Source organism: Callithrix jacchus, chromosome 1 (genome assembly GCF_049354715.1).
Source record: "Callithrix jacchus isolate 240 chromosome 1, calJac240_pri, whole genome shotgun sequence".
NCBI classification, from domain to species: Eukaryota; Metazoa; Chordata; class Mammalia; order Primates; family Cebidae; genus Callithrix; species Callithrix jacchus.
In genome coordinates, this window is record NC_133502.1 from 2,455,483 (window position 1) to 2,477,876 (window position 22,394).

The following is a 22,394-nucleotide window of genomic DNA, read 5'->3' on the forward strand; positions in this document are numbered from 1 at the left end:
GTCTGCCATCTACTTTGGCATCATATAATTAATTTACAAATTAAATTAAAAAATATAATGATGAATGCCATAGAATAATATAAACTAAAATAGAAATAATGATTTAATGAAAAACGATTCTTTTTCAAAAGTATTCATGAAAATATTACATTGACATAATGCAACATTTAACGTGATATACATACAATGATAACATGATAAAATACTAGCACATGCATCTGTTTTCTGGATAATATGCCATTTCCAATAGCACCATTTCCTATTCCCCCCGACACACACATAGCCAGAAGTCACATAAAAGATATTGTCTGCTCATAATTATCAAGAGGCTTTAAATGCAATTGAAAATTCAAATGTTCTATGAAATATTCAAAATAAAACCAAGAAAAATGTCAGGAAATGGAATTTTATATGTGATTGTGTGTGTGTGTGTGTGTGTGATGTGTAATTTTAGCCTTACTTTTAACTCAGTGGTGAGAGAAAAAGATTTTGCCATACTTGCATCATTTCTGCCAACATTTCTGATATTTTTCCTTTGAACTATTATTAAATCTTTAGGATTAAAAAATTCCAGAACTACTTACACAGATAAAATATGTTTAGCAATGGATCATGATGTTATTGAAGGACAGAAAATAATGTTTTTGAGTAATCAGGTTGCTCCACTTAATCAAAGCTTGCTTAATTAGGGAGCCCTCTTAATTGGGACTTTCCCATCTTATCAAATCGAGCCTAATAACACTCAACTGTAAAGACAGGTGCTTAATTGGGATAGTAATTCTAGATAATTGGGGGTGCCTGCGGGTAACCAAGAGTAGCTTACATCAATCTGATTTGAAGATATTATGCCTTTGTAGGTGTCTCCTACTGTGCTTGTATATTGGCTCTCCAAGAATGACCTCTCTCCACTGTTAAATGAACAAATCTCCTTTTAGCACTGACTGCTGGAATTTTCTATTTCTATCTCAGTTTTTAATCACACTATGATTTTTAAATTGTCTTTTATTATAAAATAACTACATGTTATTTTACATAGGATAAGTTTATTATTAGTTTGCACTTTCAATTGAATTTTAAAGCAAGTAATTAGTACATAAAAAAGCTAGAAAATCAAATACCACAGTTTAAATATGCCATAAGACACTAAATTATAAAAATAACGAACACTTCTGAATCTCTGAAACATAATAATTCATCATGTGTAAACAGATTACTTAGTTTAATTATTTTACTTACATATCATTTAGAAATTCCAATCCCTACTATATTATGTGTTATATTGGGCATATTCACAGATTTCAGATTATTTGACTAATATCAAAATGCTGGTCCAATTTTTCCCAAATAGCAGATATTCAAATAAGATGACTGAATTTGGAAACATAAAGTTTATTCTATTTAATTAACTGTTTTAAATTAAATTAAATTATTAAAACAAGATGCATAATAGAATTTCATTTTATTCTGTTTCACTTATGAAGCTTGCAAGCTCATTGGATAAGGTAGAGTTTTCTATAAATATATTTCCAATTAAAACAAAGTTTTTTCTTTGATTCTTTGGAATAGAATTTTTAGAGAGAGTGATGTTAATATTCATGTTTCTCCCTTTAAGTCAAGACACATAATGGATGATTTTAAGAGCCATAGAAAAGTTATGCTAACTTACTGTAAATAAAAATTTTGTATGATTAAATCCCTGACAATCTTTATTAGGCTGTGCTAAATTACTAATTTTAATAACTTCACAAAGAAATATTTTAGATATGGCCCAGTTTTTTAAGCATGAACTGTCATTTGAACATATATATGCTATATTTTATATTGTTAAAAATCACTTGAGTAAAACATTCTAGAAGAGAACAATTTCCTAATAAACTTAACCTAATTTTAAAATTTAAATATTATTCTAGTTTTATTGCATGTGAGGCTTTCTTTTTATTTTAAATTTCAAAAGTGAAGACATGTTTCCAGTGAAAATAAAATTGGCAACGATTTCAAATGATGGAAAAGATGTAGAATAACAAGAACGCTCATTGACTGCTGGTGGAAATACAGAATGGCATAAAGCACTTTTAGGGAGTGTTTGGTATTTCTTAGGAAGTTGAACATAGTCTTACCATAAGATCCACCAATCACACCTATAGATATATACTTCCATCAAGTTAAAAATTTACATTTACACAAAAACCTGCATATCAGTACTGATAGAAGCTGTATTCTTAATTGAAAAAGAAAAGAAAAAGGCAGCCAATATGTTTTGAAATAGCTAAATGAGCAAACTCTTTATATTCATACAGAGAGATTTTATTTAGTTATTTGAAAAGAGCTATGGAACCAGGAAAAGCACAAAGTAACCCTAAATGCATAGACTTAAGCAGAAGAAGCCAATTTGTAAAAGATACATGCCGTCTTATTCCAACTATATGACATTCTGGAAAAGGGAAAGGATAGAGATGCTATAGATAAAGATCATTGTCCAGATGTTGAAGAAAGGGAGGGACAAATAGGCGGAGCACAAGGGATTTTTAGGGCAGTAAAGCATTCTATTTTGCATTCTAAGGGTGCATCAATGACATTCTGCATTTGCCAAAACCAGTAGAACTTACATAGCAAAAATAGTGAAACTTATTGTAAACTTTAGTCAATATAGACTTTAGTGAATGTGAATATATTGGAATATATTAAACAGATTAAAAAACTGTAACAAACTTGCCACACTAATGCAGAATGTTAAAAATAGAGGAAAATGGGGTTGGGGGTTACATGGGAGCTCTCTGTACTAAATTCTCAATTCTTCTGCAAACTTGAAGCTATTCTAAAAATAAAGTATTAATTAAATAAACATTAACTGATCTATTGAAATGAAGAAGAGAAAAACAACAGATACAGGAGAGTCTGAGGAGAAAAGTGAATGCTTATACACTTGTTGACGGGAATTTAAATTAGTGCAGCCATTGCGAAAAGTAGAATCTAAATTCATAGATTTCTCTACTGAGTATACATCCAAAAGAAAACAAATATTCTACCAAAAAGACACATGCAGTCAGATGTTCATGGCAGCACTATTCACAATAGAAAAGACATGGAATCAACTTACATGCCCATCAATTGTGGATGGTATAAAGAAGGTGATACATTTACACCATAGAATACCACACAGCCATAAAAATGAATAAAATTATGTCCTTTGCAGCAACTTGAATGCAGCTGGAGACTATTTTCCTAGGTGAATTCAGAGCCGTTATCCTAAGTGAATTGATGTAGTAACAGAAAATCAAATACTGCATGTTCTCACAAGTGGCAGTGAAACATTGGGTACTCATGGACATGAAGATGACAACAATAGATACTGGGACTTCTGGAAGAGGGAACGAGGTAAGCAAATTTTGACAAACTACTTTTGAGTACTATGCTTGATACTTGGGTGACAGAATCATTTGTTGATGTATCTGGTTACCTAAGAAGTTACAGTTAAATGTATTCTTTGGAGGCCTCCATTAAGCATGTGTGATCAATTTTACCAACATACTACAACTGTGTACTTCCCAACACAATCATTTTAAAACTTAGTACACTCAATTTTTTTCCTTTTGTGAGACTGGGTCGTGCTGTCACCCAGCTTGGAGTGCAGTGGTGCAATCTTGGCTCACCACAATCTGTGCTTCCTGGGTTCAAGGAATTCTCCTGCCTCAGCCTCTCCATTAGCTGGGATTACAGGTATAATCTCAGCCACCGTGACTGGTTAGTTCTTGTGTTTTAATAAAGACAGGGCTTTACCAGGTTGGCCAGGCTGATTTTGAACTCCTGATCTCAGGTTATCTGCCTGCCTTGGCCTTCTGAGTAGCTGGGATTACAGGTGTGCTCCCAGTCACCATGGCCAGTTAATATTTGTGCTTTAGTAAAGACAGGCTGGTCTTGAGCTCCTGACATCAGATGATCCATCCATCTCGGCCTCTCAAAGTGCTGGGGTTACAGGCGTGAGCCACAGCGCTCAGCCAACTTAATAGTCATAGAGAAAACAGCACTGTAAAAAGCGCATTAAGAGAGAAAAATGCAGATACAACTTAAACAATGTATCAATCCTTAAAATGAGCAGAGGTTCACAGAATACCACCCAGAAATATGGGCAGGCAGTATTTATGGACAGAAAAAGAAAGTGACATACAGCTTGACTGGTGGCTGGTCATTTGCCCTATTTGGAAGTGGTGTGATAAGTCATGTGCCTTTTATGACTTAGTTGGCAATCTGTGATTGGCTAAACTCAATGTCATAATTTGACAAGACTCACTTGTTTGTATAAAAATATTCTAAGTTATGTTTATGGTGACTTACCTACTAGGCTAGCTTGCGGTTCTCTACATAGAAACTCAAAGTATTGAGGCAGCTTTAGGCCAAATTTAGTTTAATTTAACAATTCTCCCTTTTTGTTCAGCCTCTTAATTTTGAGAGGCTGAGGAAAACTTTACATTGACACTATTCTTTGCCACCATCACAACGAACTGGCTTAGTTTCAGTATGGAATTCATAATTCATGACATTAATTGAATGATTATGTTCTCTTTCTGTTTTCACTATTCAAATGTGGCAAGAGCATTGAATGTATAATGGAAGGCTACATGAGAGAATTAGTACTGGCCTATTAATTATCACTTTAATCTTTAGCAACTATGAATTAGCCTTATTCATAGTTAACACTATAATATAAAATACCGTAGATTAAAATTTTATAATTCATAAAAATAGATGCTTTCTGAAGGTAATTTTTAAAATTTATTAGCAGACTCAAACATATTTAGATTCCCTATATCATATTAAAACTAGATGTTAAAAGCACATAAAATTAAACTTATGTTCAACAATTAATGATTTAACAATTTATCTTATCTGAAATAATATAAATATTCAGGAATATTTATCATTTAGCTTAGCAAAACTCCAAGAATGTAAGTTAAAAATGAGAATGGAAAGCTATTTTTTAGGTAGTTATATTATAACACCAAACCAGCTAGCTGCCATCAAGTTATTTTCCTGGTTACGGCTTGGACTGTGTGCACAAGTTAGATGTCATCACAAAAGCAAGACTCTAAGGAGTTAAATAAAGGACTTGTTTTTTCTTGTTTGGAAACTGTACTTGATATACATGATATAATGAACACTGCACTTTCACTTAAATCTTTGTACTTAGGTTAAACTAGTAGTTTGATGATCCTTAAAAATATTTAATAGAAACAAAAGTTGTGGTCTGTATTACATTTAATATTGAAAACTAAATACATGCCTGTTTTAATTATACCACAATATTCTTATTAAGAACTGCATAGTCTATAACGATTACCCAAGTCATAAAAGCTGGAAAACCATTTGGGTTAGCTCTCATTTTTATTGAGAGAATAATTAATCTATATAAGTACTTACTTTTAAAAAAATCAGTAAAATAAACCTTTTTCTTAACAATTTAGGTAAAATATTATTACACATATACTATACACATAAACATGTGCAAACTTATAAATAAATTTTAACATAAATAAAAGCTTTTATTTAAAAAATTTAACCTGTTCCAGGTACAAAAATAAAAAATATCACTAATTTATTAAACAATAACCGGATCTCAATTGTTTTGTGTGCCCAAGTGAACAAGATGTCCTGTCAATATGGGTAAAGTATTTACGGAAAAGGGGTCTAAGATATTTTTATTTGCCATCTGCAGAATATCTTTTGATTCACGTAATCTTTTAGATGACTCTACATAGCCATTAAAGAATGCATTCCATTGCTCATGTGGCATTTTAGATCCTTTCCTTTCTGATGGACTTCACCAGTAAAAAAATTTATCTAGGTTAAAACTTCCCTACTGTGGCCATTGTAATTCCAAGTTGTTCTTGGTAAGGTTAACCTATTTTTGAAAAAATTCATAGGGTCTGGGCCCACAGTATTTGTACACGATGTTAGCAGGTATCCTGGAGTTATAGTCCTGAAATCCTGACTGCTGATAGTTGGAGGAAATCATTTTTATAAGGTATCTATTTGAGGCTTCTAACTGATCCAAACCAGTAACTTATCAATCTAACCCTGGGCCTAGTGCAGTAATAATTGTTCAACAAAAGTCAGAGAGCTCAAAACACAAATTCATGGAGTTCTAATTTAAGAGAGAATTGCCCAAGAACCCAATTGCTGCATGAGATCAGTGGGCACAATGGGCCTGGTGAGGTAACTTGGGTTTTCACTCTGTGCTCCTGAGTATCAGTGAAGGTCTACTTCATTCCACTCTGATGCCAAATTGTTAAATAAAAAGCACTTTAGACAAATTTAGTAGAGTTTATTTGAGAAAAGAACAATTTATGAATTGAGCAGCACTTAAATCCAAGAGGGGTTCAAGGAATTTCAACTAGCAGCATAGGAAGACTGTACATATAGATAGAAAAAGACAGAAAAGGGGTGTCTATATTTACAGATGTAGAGAAACAGCTTGATAGGTAATAGCTTGACGTTTTCCTTGTTTAGATGTGGTGAGATGAGTCATTCACTTTAAATGGATATGGTCTTCTCAGTTGGCATTCTGTAGTTGGCTAAATCTTGGCTGCTGAGATTACCTCAGGCTGGGCTACCTGTTTTAGAATATGCTCTTAACCTACTAAGTTAGGTTGCAGTTCTCTACATAGAAATTCAAAGAGGCAAATTTAGTTCAATAATCATGGTATAGAAAATCCCTGAATTAATGTTAAAATCAAATTAATAATAAGTAGTAAGAAAGAAAGAATGTCCGAAGAGACCAATCAGAAACCAATATAATTTTTAGATATAAATATATAGTAATTGAAACTCAAATCTCATTGGACATTTAACAGAATGTGTTAGATATAACTGCAGATATTTAGTAAACTGAAGTTCTCAAAAATTATAAAAGCTACAGCAAACACTGATATTTAAAGTTTAGAAATACAAAGAATACATTTCAACAGCACAATTTATCTTAAAATTATTGCATATGGAATGAGTAGAGGGGATGAGGAAAATAAATATATTATGGAGAATGTATGCATATTATTCTCAATATCAAGTTCCACAAATGATTATTCACACACAAACACACACACACACACACCCCTAGGCATATTATAAATATATTTCAAACACAAAAGACAGCAAAATTAAAGCAGAACAAAAATAACAAAAATTATATTGTTAGCTGATTTCTTAATAGCAAGACTAAAATCAAATGGAATATGACCATTTAATTGAAGTGCTGAGAAGAGCAAAGCATTTTATTTACTTATACATTTACATGAAGGTAAACAGAGTTAAAAATAGGACAATTCTTTGGTGGATGAATGATATTCTACTTTCAGTATGTTTTTAAGCATATTATATTTATCCCATGAAACAATGCAGAATTATAAAGTCTTTTTTAAATGAATAGGGCTTTGTTCATGTTCAAAAACAATATGAAGAAAATGTTTAAGTCTTATTCAGAACTAGAAGTATGAAATATAAGGCATTTCCTGCCAGCCTAAGGTGTTACTTTATGAAGACATATGTTACTTCTAATTTTATTTGAACATAGCTCTTCTATATTTATGTAAATAAGCATTGGTTTCCCTATGATTACAGAGTATGGAATATCTATCTATCTATCTATCTATCTATCTATCTATCTATCTATCATCTATCTATCTATCTAGATATTGATCCCTATAGATATATATTTCATGTGCAAGATGATAATGTGTGTGTGTATATATATGTTCTCTGTAACATATACATATATACACTGTAATATATACATACTACATTATATGTATGCATACACATATTTATATAAATATATGTATTTAAATTAAGGTAATGAGATTCAATATTAAGACATAGGTCATTTTTGTATATAAAATTGCTGTCTTCTAAAGCCTATCTATATTCATATGTGTTGTCTATTGATAAATGTATCATCCTGTTAGAAGTGTTTACTTAAAGTCTAGCCAATATTTAAATAATTTATAAGTATTATTTATGGCTGTTATTTTCCCATTCCTGGACATGCTGCTCAGCTCAGTTTGGTAAAGTTTCAAAAGGAAGACAGAAAGAAAGAAGAAAGGAGGAAAAGTACAAAAGACATAGGGATAAAAATAAAGGTAGGAAATTAAGACAATTAAATCATGTTGCTGTGTTTAAAGTGGTGAGATATTATAAGTTATTTGATAATTTGACATATAAAGAAGAATTTGTAGATAGTAAGCTATTTTGAATACTGAATATTTATGTTACATTGAAAAAATATTTTTAAGGATAAAATCTGTACATATTAAAAAATATTTCAAGTAGAAAAAATAATAAACATATAACAAATAAAGGAAGGAAGATAGAAAATAAAAGAAAGCATAAAAGGAAAACAGATGGAAGGAGAAATGATTATATGTGACATTGAATGATATATTACAATTTCATTTTAATATAGATGTGTATAAAAAGCATATGCATTTTTAGTGTTTAAAAGGCATATGTTTAGAACAGATGATGTCTTCCAATCATAGGCCAGATGACAAGGACGAATAGTTGTTAGTACTTGTTGAATGTATAGGAACAGCTGTGGATGCTGAGTGGAGTTGGTGGGAGTGGGGTGAAGAGGAGAAAAAGAGAGAGAAAGAAATTAGTTTCTTTTCAGCTGCATCTGTTACAACCATTCTAGCCCATGCACCAGACAAGTGAATGAAAAAGTCATCTTGCACATCAGGCTCAATTCTGCCTTCAGGGGACTTTAGCTCCAGGTGCCATTAGTCTGCAAGCCTTTGAGAAACTCCAAGAGATAACTGTCCAGCTGTGAATAGTCAATCATTTAAGATACTATGTTCTGTGGCAATTTGTCACATGGCATTAGACAATGAGAACCATCTGAAGGCATGCCTGAGGTTAGAAAACTCTAATTAATAATGGAATCAGTCAGGATAATTTTTTGCTTGTCTTAGTAGTGATGAGCAACCAGGGGCAAAGAAAACAGAAAGTAAGATGTACCCTCCATGTATGAATTTGGAAAAGGAAAAGTACTAAAAAAAATGACTCCAAAAGAAATTTTAAACAAGGCTAATGTACTTAGATACTTAGTTTTTTTCAGTTAAATTCATTCATTTATTATTCAAGGTAACAGGCAATTAAATAGTATATAAATTATCTAAAGTATTTGAAGTATATAATAATTATGAATTGAAAATAAAGCTAGAAATATTTGAAATTTGACATAATATTTTTATTGTTAATTGCTTAAAATTTTAATTTATTTGCTTACGTATTCAGATGAAACACACGTTTTAAGGCTAGTATCATAAATTCTGTATAGCCTATATAGTTCTAATACTCAGTTTTAAAACATTATTGAAAATTATGGATTATTTTATTTGTAATTAAAGAATGTTACAATTTTAAACCAAATACATGCCCATTAGAAATAAAATTTTCAGGTGCAGTTTTGAATATTCTTGATATTTAAAAAAATAGATTTAAAATATTAGTTCGGGCATGGTGGCTTTCACCTGTAATCCTGGCAATCTGAGAGGTGGAGATGGGAAGATTGTTTGAGCCCAGGTGTTCAAGGTTACACTGAGTCATGATTGTGCCATTGCAGTCCAGCCTCAGTGACAGAGAAAGATCCTGTCTCAAAACAACAAAAACATATTTAATATTAAACTGCTCCATAATTTCTCATTGATATTGTAATATCAGTGAAATTACAATATTTTTGATAAAATATAATTGTCTATATTATCAAATATTTTACAAGATGGATTTTTAAAATCCTTAATGTCATATTGACACATTTCAGGATATTTTAAGTATGTGAATTCTTGAAAATGCATTCAGCATTTCAACATGCATATTCATATCTCTTTTAACAATCTACTAATTTGGGTATTAGTGACCCATATTCAATCTTATTATTTTGGGTCATATTACTTGCAACATGTCAAATATTATTCTCATGTTTTCATGAAATAAAAGAAGTAACAACTGCTAAAGATGTTAAATTTCAAGTAGAAATTTAACTCTCACATATGCAAAATCTATTTCAATATGTTTGTGCATTTTGCCTTGAAAAACTATTTGACATGGATTTTTCTATCGACACTACAGAGTTATAGACATATAAAAATGATCACCTACAACAGCAGGAATTTTGATAAAAAATGTACATCCTAATGAAGAAAACCTAATGTCTAGTTTCATTATTAAAATGAATCTTATTATAAAATTGTTTATTACAAAAGCATTTAATAACGTCAAAGTATTAAAATATGATGAATTAATGTCCGAATTGCTGAACTGGAAGAAATTGTCTCGGTTATTTTTTTCATGAAATTTCTACTTTATGAAGAATAAAATAATTTCTTGAACTGTATATCATGCAGTTTAAACACAGCATTTACTTCATATCTGTTTGATATAGAAGTTACTCGTTTTTTTTAAATCTGGCTTTCTGTTGCTATTTTTTTTTTTAATAATTTAAGTTCTAGGGTACATGTGCAGAACATGCAGGCTTGTTACATAGGTATACATGTGTCATGGTGCTTTGCTGCATCCATCCCCCCATCATCTACATAGGTATTTCGGTTAATGGTATCCCTCCCTAATCTCCTCACCCCCTGCTATGCCTCCCTTAGTCCCCCATCCCCCGACAGGCCCCAGTGTGTGATGTTCCCTTCCCTGTGTTCATGTGTTCTCATAGTTCAACATCCACTTATAAATGAGAACATGCGGTATTTGGTTTTCTGTTCTTGTGTCACTTTGCTGAGAATGATGATTTGTAGCTTCATCCATGTCCCTTCAAAGGACATGAACTCATCCTTTTTTATGGCTGCATAGAATTCCATGGTGTATATGTGCCACATTTCTTTATCCAGTCTATCATTGATGGGCATTTCGGTTGTTGCCATTCTTATATAAACCTGCCCGCACTTGAATAGAATACGTTCAGACAGCAAAGAATGCCCAATTAATGAAGGAGTTGCTGCCTTACAGTTACAGCAGACTTGTAGACCATGTGAGTAATCAACAGCCCACCTCCTGCCAGGTAAGAAGGTTCTTCACATATCATAACTGTATACTTATTCACCTTATTATTTTATTTTATTTTATTTTTTACTAGGCCTTTGGTCCAATAGCAGTGGCAACAATAAAATTGTAAAAGTAGTAACCTAAATTATATTTCTATAAGTTGTATCAACAATGCTTATTCAACCATGTTGTTTGGAAGGAAAATAAAATAATGTATAGATGGCCTATCAAGTACACACAAATAATAAAATCAACAGTGACTATCAGCGAACATTAGTGCAGTGTATGAGTGTAGCTCTGCATCATTCAACCACATTTGTAGGGCGTTGTAAACATCACCACAATCGAGCCACAGAACTATTCCATCATCACAAATATCCACCTTGTGCTATTCCTTTACAGTGTCATTCACCATCTTCTCACAGGCCCTAACTCTACCTTTCAGCAACAACTAATTTGTTTTTCTTTTCCATAGTTTGGTCACACGTGTGTGTGTGTGTGTGTGTGTGTGTGTATATATATAAATAGGTTTTATTGCACTTTAGGTTCTGGGGTACATGTGCAGAACATGCAGAATTCCTATTTAATTTTAACAATAAATTTTTTATGTGTGTATTATTGGTACTAGGACGATCCTCTACCAGCTTTTGTCTCTCTCATTTTTACTCATAGCTTCTCAAATTGAAATGCACAAGAACTGAATTTTATTTGTAATTGACAGTTTTGATTAGCCACATGACATCCACAGCATTATTGAAAAGAGGGAATCTGCTGGTCCAAAATAGGCAAAAAAAAAAAAAAAAAAACCGAACATTTACAAAGACTTTTAAAAATTTTATTTATTAGAACATCTTTTAATTTTGCAAAACTCCCATTCATGTTAAAATTCACATAAGCAAAAGGAAATAAGAGGGTCAATTGAAATTATGCTGAAATTGTTTATTCAGTTTTTAATATTATATATACTTACAATTTATATTTGGCATCAATAGAATGAGGATTTGGAAATATGTGATGTCTTATCACTTCCAGGAACTAGTTTAAAAACCATGAAATGTGAAATCGGTATTTTAAAAAATTTTTATACTTTAAAATTTACTGTGTTTTTGGCATTACTGTTTTATAAAAACACATAGGCATGTTGCTGGTTGACATTTATGTTAAACACAGACTTTCAAAAGTTAAAAGATGAAAATACTCATATTGATTCCTTGAAAAATGAAATACTTGAGATTAGATAAAGCCCGTCAGATCATGAGTCAGCAAATAGCAAATGACAGTTGTATAAGGAATAGTTATCCAAATTGCAGGGTATATTATTTAACATTCAGCATGTCACAAAACTTACTTGAAGTAATTTCCCTGATTAATTTATTGATACACAAAAAATATGGAATAAAAAAAGTATAACTTTTCATATACGACCCAATTCTAGTCTTTGACAAAGTAGGAAATCCTAAGTGAACTTTCTGATACAGACATTCATGTGTTTTTTCTGACTGACTTAGAAATAATTTATTGTTAAAATAATTCTGATGACATCTATTGCAATTTATTAATCACTGTCATTCAGTTATGTTCTAAAATACATGGCATTGGCTGTAAGGAGTATTGGTAAGATATACTGATTCTAGAAGTTGATTACAAAAGTTATTGCTTACCCAATCAACACTATTATATTGATCACAATCTATATAATACACCTTTATGAATTTGATATTGATGAAGACATAAACTGAATTTAAAACTTTGAATTCCAGCAGCCGATATAATATACTTGAGTAAGTATATGCACAAATGAAAACAGGCAAAGATAATTCTCATTCTGATAAGTGCAATGATGCTGTTGGATTGTAATGGAGGAAGAGATAATCTGCCTTTCTTGGAGTAAACATGGTTTAATAAACTTGGCTTTATTTATATCTATATGGAATAGGTGGCTTTGCATTTTCCCTTTGTTTATTCTAATTTGAAAAACAGAGATTTTCTACAATTACTATTCTTGTAATATTTTATTTGAATAGCCTTCGCAATTTACCTATTTAATAACTGCTATATATATTATATATATTTAATAACTGTTCTTTACATATGTATGTGTGTGTGTATATATATATATGTATTTATGTGTGTGTGTATATATATACATATATATATGTAACCAGAAATATATTTATTGAAATCTTACCCTGGAGCAGCCATAAGTTCTTCCCTGGGCCTGCAAAACTTGAAATTTTAAAACCTAGTTCACAAATATCTACACATTTAAATAGTAAATAGTTTAATGTTAAAATAGTTTAATATTAAATAGTAAATAGTTTAAAATACATATTTAAATAGTATTTAAATACTTAAAAGGATATTTTTCTATGTGTACTCTTAGGTGCTTTTTTCTTTCATATTGCAAGTCAAAGCAGAGTTGTCACAACTGAGTATGTAAGCTATTTCCCATACCCATGTCCTTCTAATATGCATAGATATATACATGCACCCCCCCAACACACACACAGACATTTTTAAGGACAGAGTCTTTATAATTCCCTATGTATTTTATTAATCACAGTAAAATTAATTACTTTTTAACATAGCATGTTATTTTTTCCAAAAATTATTTTTCTACATTTATTTTCCAGCCTCATAATGATAGTTGCCACTATTAGTTTCCTAGACTTGCCAAAACAAATGACAAATATCGTCACTTAACACAAAAAAATACTTACATTTTCACACTTCTGGAGCGTAGAATCCCAAAATCAAAGTGAACAGTGTCATGTCCCTTCTGAAACCTCTAGAGAAAAATCTGTCTTTGTCTGTTGCTATCTTCTGATCATTGCCAGCAATCCTTGTCATTGCTTGAGCTGTAGCTCTATCACTTCAGTATCTGCTTGTGTCTTCAGATGAGCTTCTTTCCTGTGTTTCAATGAATATCCAAATTTCCTTCTTATTATATAATTACTAGCCATTGGATTTAGGACTTTATTTTTCCCTCTTAATGTAAATACATGTGCAAAGACCATCTGTCCAAATAAGGTCATGTTCACAGGAACCAGAGATTAAGACTTCACCATATACTGTCGAGGAATAGTATTCAACACACTGAAATTGCTGACAGTGATATGAATACATGTAAAAAAAGAGTTGTCACAAAAATGTCAAGTCATGTTAAAAACCACAAAACATCCAAGTCAAATTGTCTCTATTTGCAGACAACATGATAGTATATCTAGAAGACCCCTTCGTCTCAGCCAAAAATCTCCTAAAACTGATAATCAACTTCAGGAAAGTTTCAGGATAAAAAAATCAATGTGCAAAAACCACAAGCATTCCTATACACCAATAACAGACTTAAAGAGAGCCACATCAAGAATGAACTGCCATTCACAATTGCTACAAAGAGAATAAAATACCTGGGAATACAACTAACAAATGATGTAAAGGACCTCTTCAAGGAGAACTACAAACCACTACTCAATGAAATAAGAGAGGACACAAACAGATGGAGAAACATTCCATGTTCTTGGTTAGAAAGAAACAATATCGTGAAAATGGCTATACTGCCCAAAGTAATTTACAGATTCAATGCTATCCCCATCAAGCTACCGATGACCTTCTTCACAGAACTGGAAAAAACCACCTTAAACTTCATATGTAACCAAAAGAGAGCCCACATAGCCAAGTCAATTCTAAGCAAAAAGAACAAAGTGGGAGGCATCGCACTACCGGATTTCAAACTATACTACAAGGCTAGAGTAATCAAAACAGCATGATACTAGTACCAAAACAGAGCTAGCGACCAATGGAATGGAACAGAGGCCTTGGAGGCAACACCTCACAGCTACAATCCTCTGATCTTTGATAAACCTGACAAAAACAAGTTATGGGGAAAGGATTCCCTGTTTAATAAATGGTGTTGGGAAAACTGGCTAGCCATGTGCAGAAAGCAGAAACTGGACCCCTTCCTGACCCCTTACACTAAAATTAACTCCAGATGGATTACAGACTTAAATATAAGACCTTACACCATAAAAACCCTAGAAGAAAACCTAGGCAAAATCATTCAGGACATAGGCATAGGCAACGACTTCATGACTAAAACACCAAAAGCATTGGCAACAAAAGCCAAAATACACAAGTGGGACCTAATCAAACTCCACAGCTTCTGCACAGCAAAAGAAACAGTCATTAAGAGTAAATCTGCAACCAACAGAATGGGAAACAATTTTTGCAGTCTACCCATCTGACAAAGGGCTGATATCCAGAATCTACAAAGAACTCAAACAGATTTACAAGAAAAAAACAAACAAGCCCATTCAAAAATGGGCAAAGGACATGAACAGACACTTTATAAAAGAAGACATATATGAGGCTAACAAACATGTGAAAAAATGCTCATCATCACTAGTCATTAGAGAAATGCAAATCAAAACTACATTGAGATACCACCTCATGCCAGTTAGAATGGCGATCATTAAAAAATTTGGAGACAACAGATGCTGGAGAGGATGTGGAGAAATAGGAACACTTTTACACTGTTGGTGGGAGTGTAAATTAGTTCAACCACTGTGGAAGACAGTGTGGTGATTCCTCAAGGACCTAGACATAGAAATTCCATTTGACCCAGCAATGCCATTACTGGGTATACATCCAAAGGATTATAAATTTTTTTACTATAAGGATACATGCACACGAATGTTCATTGCAGCACTGTTTACAACAGCAAAGACCTGGAACCAACCGAGATGCCCACTGATGATAGATTGGACAGGGAAAATGTGTCACATATACACCATGAAATACTATGCAGCCATCAAAAACGATGAATTTGTGTCCTTCGTAGGGACATGGATGAACCTGTAAACCATCATTCTCAGCAAACTGACACAAGAACAGAAAATCAAACACCGCATGTTCTCACTCATAGGTGGGTATTGAACAATGAGAACACATGGACACAGGAAGGGGAGCATCACACACTGGAGTCTGTAGTGGGTGAATAGAGGAGGGACTGTGAGGTGGGGAGTTGGGGAGAGATAGCATGAGGAGAAATGCCAGATATAGGTGATGGGGAGGAAGGCAGCACATCACACTGCCATGTGAACAATCTTGCATGTTCCTCATTTGTACCCCAAAACCTAAAATGCAATAAAAAATTGGAAAAAAAATCCCAATATATAAACCCTCAAAAATGTCTAAAAATTTTAAATGGCACGGTAGTTTTATAGATAGTGGCATATAGATAATGTTGAATAAACAAAAATTAGCTTTCAAACAGTTATTATAGATATCTTTAAAAAGCATCGAACAGAAGAAAGTACCTATATAGATTTATATGTAAAATATAATCAGATATTTAAATAAGCCATTTGGTAATTGAATTGAATTCTATTCTATATATAAGAGTAATACTTGACTTTGTAAAAGCCACCACAGAAATGTAGCAATTACTTTAAAAGCCTAATTTTCTGATTATATGAAATAAAATAAATGGAACAGCACCATGGTCCATTCTTGGTGTCACAGTTTATCCTACATGAAACCTGTTACCAGAAATGTAAAGGGAAAGTTTAGCAACAGTGGGTGCATAAAATCACAGTGTTTACAGGTCGTGATTTTTAAAGGAGAGATAGATTTATGTCTTGACTGAGCATTTTGTTGTGCAAACTGAGCTGTTTACAAAAGGAAAGGAATCAAAACCATGATTCAACTCTGTCATTCCACCTTGCCCTTTATAGCATCATTAAGAAAAAAGAGACTCTTTTTTTACCCTGGACGTTTAAACATTATTATAAAGTGAAACTATAGATAAATGAGTGTAGTTCCATCAAGTCTCCAGTGTATGAAGAGAAAAGGTACAACCTCTTTTTGACATTAGCAGGATCTACAAATCTATCAGAGGAAGGTTTTCAAAGAAAACATTTTCTTTCTGAATGTATTAAAATACTGGTAAAGCAACGGACAAGTTTTCTTCTGTAAAATAGTGTTTTATTTTCAACTTATTTATTTTTCAATCTGTGTGCTTTAATTCAGTGATACCTTTTCCTGCTCCCACCCTTGCAGTTGCACCATCTTTACTCTTTACTGCTCTCTCCACATAAAACATGCAACATTTATGCTTCCAAAGCACTTGAAGATAATGTGGGGATTACAAGAAAAAACCAAACAAGCCCATTCAAAAGTTGCCCGAGGATATGAACAGACACTTTACAAAAGAAGACATATATGAGGCCAACAGACATATGAAAAAATGCTCATCATCACTGGTCATTAGAGAAATGCAAATCAAAACTACATTGAGATACCATCTCACTATAGTTAGAATGGCGATCATTAAAAAATCTGGAGACAACAGATGCTAGAAAGGATGTGGAGAAATAGGAACACTTTTACACTGTCGGTTGGAGTGTAAATTAGTTCAACCATTGTGGAAGTCAGTGTGGTGATTCCTCAAGGACCCAGATATAGAAATTCCATTTGACCCAGCGATCCGATTACTGGGTATATATCCAAAGGATTATAAATCATTCTATTATAAGGACGCATGCACAGGAAAGTTCATTGCAGCACTGTTTACAATAGCAAAGACTTGGAACCAATCCAAATGCCCATCAATGATAGACTGGACAGGAAAAATGTGGCACATATACACAGTGGAATACTATGCAGCCATAGAAAATGATGAGTTAATGTCCTTTGTAGGGACATGGATGAACCTGGAAACCATCATCTCAGCAAACTGACACAAGAACAGAAAATCAAACACCGCATGTTCTCACTCATAGGCAGGTGTTGAACAAGAAGAACACATGGACACAGGGAGGGGAGCATTACACACTGGGGTCCATCGGGGGGAAATAGGAGAGGGACAGCAGGGGGTGGCGAGTTGGGGAGGGATAACATGGGGAGAAATACCAGATATAGGTGATGGGGAGGAAAGCAGAAAATCACACTGCCATGGGTGTACCTATGCAGCAGTCTTGCATGTGCTTCGCATGTACCCCAAAACCTAAAATGCAATAAAAAAAAGATAATGTGGGGAATTATACTGCATGTAGATAGCAATTCTACTACATTTAAAACATTTTGTTTTGGAAAAAAATACACACTGGACTATTTCCCCATCTTCTATCCTCTGTTGAGTGTCTACTGTTGACTCTGCCTAGCAATTTTCTGTTACTCTCAGAACGGAAGTGTCTCTTTTAACAACATCAGCTTCCCTTTCCAACTCATCTCCCTATTACAACTAAAACATTACAATTAAAGTTCTGCTTCACACTGTGTAACTATGGATCTCCGTCTACAGTTGATTGTTCTAGGAGTAGACAATAAAGGCATTGCTTTCTAACGACTACTGTTGCCTATGTTCAGAAATAAGTGGAAAGTGATTTTCTGAATTAAAGAAAAAAGGCTCACACACACAAGGAAACAGGATTGAAAGGGAGATTACTGGCAACTTTGCTGGTCTCATTGGTTTCAGACGTCTAAGCACCCCTTCTTTACTCATAATTAAATGAACTTTATTTTATTCTTTGCCTAAGGTATTTTGTGGTGATTTTTTTTTTTGTGTATGCTTCTTTTTGTCACTTTCTCACCTCTATTTTTCATATAAAAAGACAGGAAAATTTATCTGGAAAATAACAAAAACCAACAAACTAAATCATTAACATTTTTCCTTATTGGGGAAGGGATTAAGGCATTTCTAACTTATTGTTTAACTTAATATGCATCAGACAAAAGAAATAATAAGGACTTATAAGTAATTAATTTTATTAGAATTCATATTCTGTTATCATCTGTTTCCAAAAGCAAGTTTATGATAGGTCATTAACACTTACTTCATAGTATACACGTCATTTTGGTGGATTGATGATGGTTCTTAACATTAAAACAGGAAAATAAATCATAAAATGTTATTGATAAAGTATTAATTTGCTTTTGTAAGTATATGTTCTATATTTCTAACCCAGAAAGTCGTAGAAAATATTCCTAATTATAGACAATTTTATAATTTTTTATATTTTTATTTGCTTCATTCATTAACACACAATTTTTTAACGCTTATTTTCGAAGGAAGCCAGATAAGTCAATACTTTGATACTTCTCCTCCTATTTTCTGATGTTCACCTGTGAGACTTAAAAGGCTAATACCAATTTTGAAGTCAAAAGGCATGAGAACACATTGACACAGTTCATACCATCAGTCCTTCAGGGAAGAGAGCAGGATCAAGAAGAGTGCAGAGTGGACGTGGTAAGTCAAGTAGACAATACCTGACACAATGCCTGTCTTGTTTCTTATCATCTATTCTATATTTTCAGATTAAATACAGTGTTTTCCTGATAAGAATAATTCACAAAGATCCATTATCATCAATTTTGTTTTATCATTGATAGGTGGATCACAATCAAGTCTTGCTCCAAACTAAAATCTAACATAATAGTCATTACCAGTGTTCTTCAAATCAGATTTCAGAAAGAGAGCTAGTGGTGGTGAGGATAATTAACTTATGTAAAACATAGATGTTACAGCGCCTAGACTAAATCCCAGCACAACCCTACGTCGGTAATCACAACATACTCCTTTTGCCACCTCTTCATGTTCTGCCCTCTGTTAGCACATTAGGTAACAGAGCTGCCCATGTCTTTAAGATTTCTGATCAAAATTCATTTTATAAACTGTTGCTTATTTTATAGTAATAATACTAAACAGAAGAATAAAAAAGTATAAAAACTCTTTTTAATCCAAAAAAGAAAATAACAATAACCACAAATATCTTTCCTCTGAGTATGAGAGGTGTGTTTAAGGTACAATTAAAACCACTGTTAAAATATATTCATATACCACATTTCTGTATTCACCCTACCAGTTATATTTTCTAAAGTTATTTTCCTTCAAATGTGTTCCTTCCCATGAAAAGTTCCAAAAACAAATATTTCCAACGTTAATCCAAATATATTTTCAACTTTCTTTATAAAATACATCTAGCAAGTTAATTCATTTTTATGTGAGACAGCTGTAACCACTATACACAGCATCTAATGTATAGTGCATGTAGAGGGCTTTTATATATAAATATATATGTATATAAATATATGAAGACAAAGAAATAAAGTGTTTCTTTCAAATTATTGCTCAAAATTAGGAGACTGCAGGAGTTAAGAAATACAGTTATTTGCTGCATAATGATATTTTCATCAATAATAGACCACCATGTAATGGTGATCCCCAAAGATGATATCGTATTTTTACTGCACTTTTTTCTATGTTTAAACCTATTTAGATACACAGATAGTCAACACTGTGTTACAATTGTCTACAGAAGTCTTTTCCATAAGATGTTGTACAGGCTTATAGCCAAGGGGCAATAGTCTATAGAATGTAGCCCAAGTGTGTAGTCCGCTAAAAAATCTAGGTTTCTATAATTACCTTCTATAACTCTATGATGTTCGCTCAGTGAAATCACCTAAGGTTGCATTATTCAGAATGTGTCCCTGTCATTAAGCCACGCATGACTGTAAATGCATTTATTTTATTCATTTTCACACAACATATTTGCTAATGTTCTCATTTAGAATGCGCTCATTTCTTATTTTATCTCCTCTTTTATTTCCATCTCTAGCTATGTTTGTGCTCTTAATGTAAATGAATAATCATATAAGGAATAATGAGAAGAAATTAGAAATCACACAACAGTTGTAAAAAATGCTTTTAAGTATTAATATGTTTTTTCACATTATGTAGATTTTAGTGTTATACTAGGAATAGATATTAGTTCAGAGGTTTTTATTCTTTGTATTATATTTTTATTCTTAGCTTTATGTTTTAAAACTGGTTCTGGGAGAAAAATATCAACTATGTTCTTCCCATAAGAACTGTAAAATTTTATATAAATTATGTCAGAATTTTCTTATTCTTCACCATGGGACATTAGTTCTCTTGAAGAACTCTGTGGACAAATACCTACATGATATTAATTAAAAATCCTACCTGTAGTGATTATTCTTTATTAAAGCAAATAACTATTTGCTCTTTTAATTTTTTTAACTCAGTACATGTTATATAGTAATCAAAGCAGCCTTCATATTCCCGTGATTGAGTAAATTTTAGACAGATTTTTTTCTCATTACAGGTCTCTGACCTCCCTTTTTTAGAGAGCATTTATTTAGAAAAGTTGAATTGTAAATTTTGTCTCCTTGTCATTGGCATATAAATCTTTTCACAGGCTTCTAGTGGTTTTACAAGCAAGCAATGCCTTTCTCAAGGACCTGAGAGCCATCTCTTTGAAATGCAGTCAATTCTCCTGTGAGAGAGCAAGAGCTAAAAATTGAAAACTGCCAATTAGCAAAGACAGAATGACTCATCACATTACCAGCCTCTCTTATTATGTCCTCCAGTACTTTTCACTAGATCACCCCATGCTAAAAAACTCCCCCTCCTTTTTATCCACTGTGTTCAGTTCAATATCTCCTCTTTATGCAATAGTCTTAAAGTCCTTCTAACCTGTTTATTTTGCCTGGTGCACAATTTTCTTTGACAAATAATATCATGTTTGGAAATGACTTGATGAAATAACATTTCTTTAATGTCATAGTTCTCAAAACATGAATACTTTAATAAACTCAGCTTCATAAAATATAATTTCTGAAACTCAAATAAATGTAAATATTATCGATATGTAATATGTAATGACGTCAATAGATATTGAGCACTCACTATGAGCCAAATCACATTTTTAGTATTAGAAAAATGTGAAAATAAATATGACACTGTCTCTGCCATGTATTATTGCATGTGTTAAAAATGGAGTTAAACAAATATTCAAAATTATGAAGCAAAGCATAAAAATTTGCTTTACAAAAATTATAAAACCTATTTTAAATAAAATATTCCAACAATGCTCTAGGAAAAAAAAATAATAAAAGGTCTTGTTCTGGCAACACCATTCACTCCCTTTGTCCTTTCTGTCCTAAATGCATTTTCCAATCTTCTGCTGTTATTTGTCCGTGGTGCTTCACCATCCCTTTTACCTGTGTGTCAATGCATCTATTTGGCCATAGTGTCTGAATGGAGCAGTGAGGCTGTTCACAAGATCCAGTGTGTCAGATCCCAGGCTCCTGTGGAACAATTGTTGTAGTTAAAAATAATTTATTGCATAAGAAAGAAAATGTAATAAAATAAAAAGCAAAGCAGTGTATGGTAATCTCATAAGGAGATATTTGTTTTCTTTATTCATTTAATTACTAAGTAATGTGATTTTGTACAAATTATTCTACTCAGTGGACTTATCATTTATATAAGTTAAAGAAAAATTGTTGGATGGGGTGGTGTCTCAATCTTCTCTTTTTTGACATTATATGTT

The 22,394-nt window shown here is 32.5% G+C and overlaps 1 long non-coding RNA gene across 2 annotated transcripts in view; it reads left to right on the forward strand.

Moving 5' to 3' along the window:
* LOC118152108 (uncharacterized) overlaps window positions 1-22,057 on the forward strand; it is a 138,235-nt gene extending 116,178 nt beyond the window's left edge. For both annotated transcript variants that reach the window (XR_013525466.1, XR_004740463.3), the window contains 3 exons: window positions 3,194-3,375; window positions 10,887-11,056; window positions 21,258-22,057. This is a non-coding gene — a long non-coding RNA (uncharacterized LOC118152108). The remainder of the gene's footprint in view (window positions 1-3,193; window positions 3,376-10,886; window positions 11,057-21,257) is intronic.
* The last annotated feature ends 337 nt before the right edge of the window (window positions 22,058-22,394 follow it).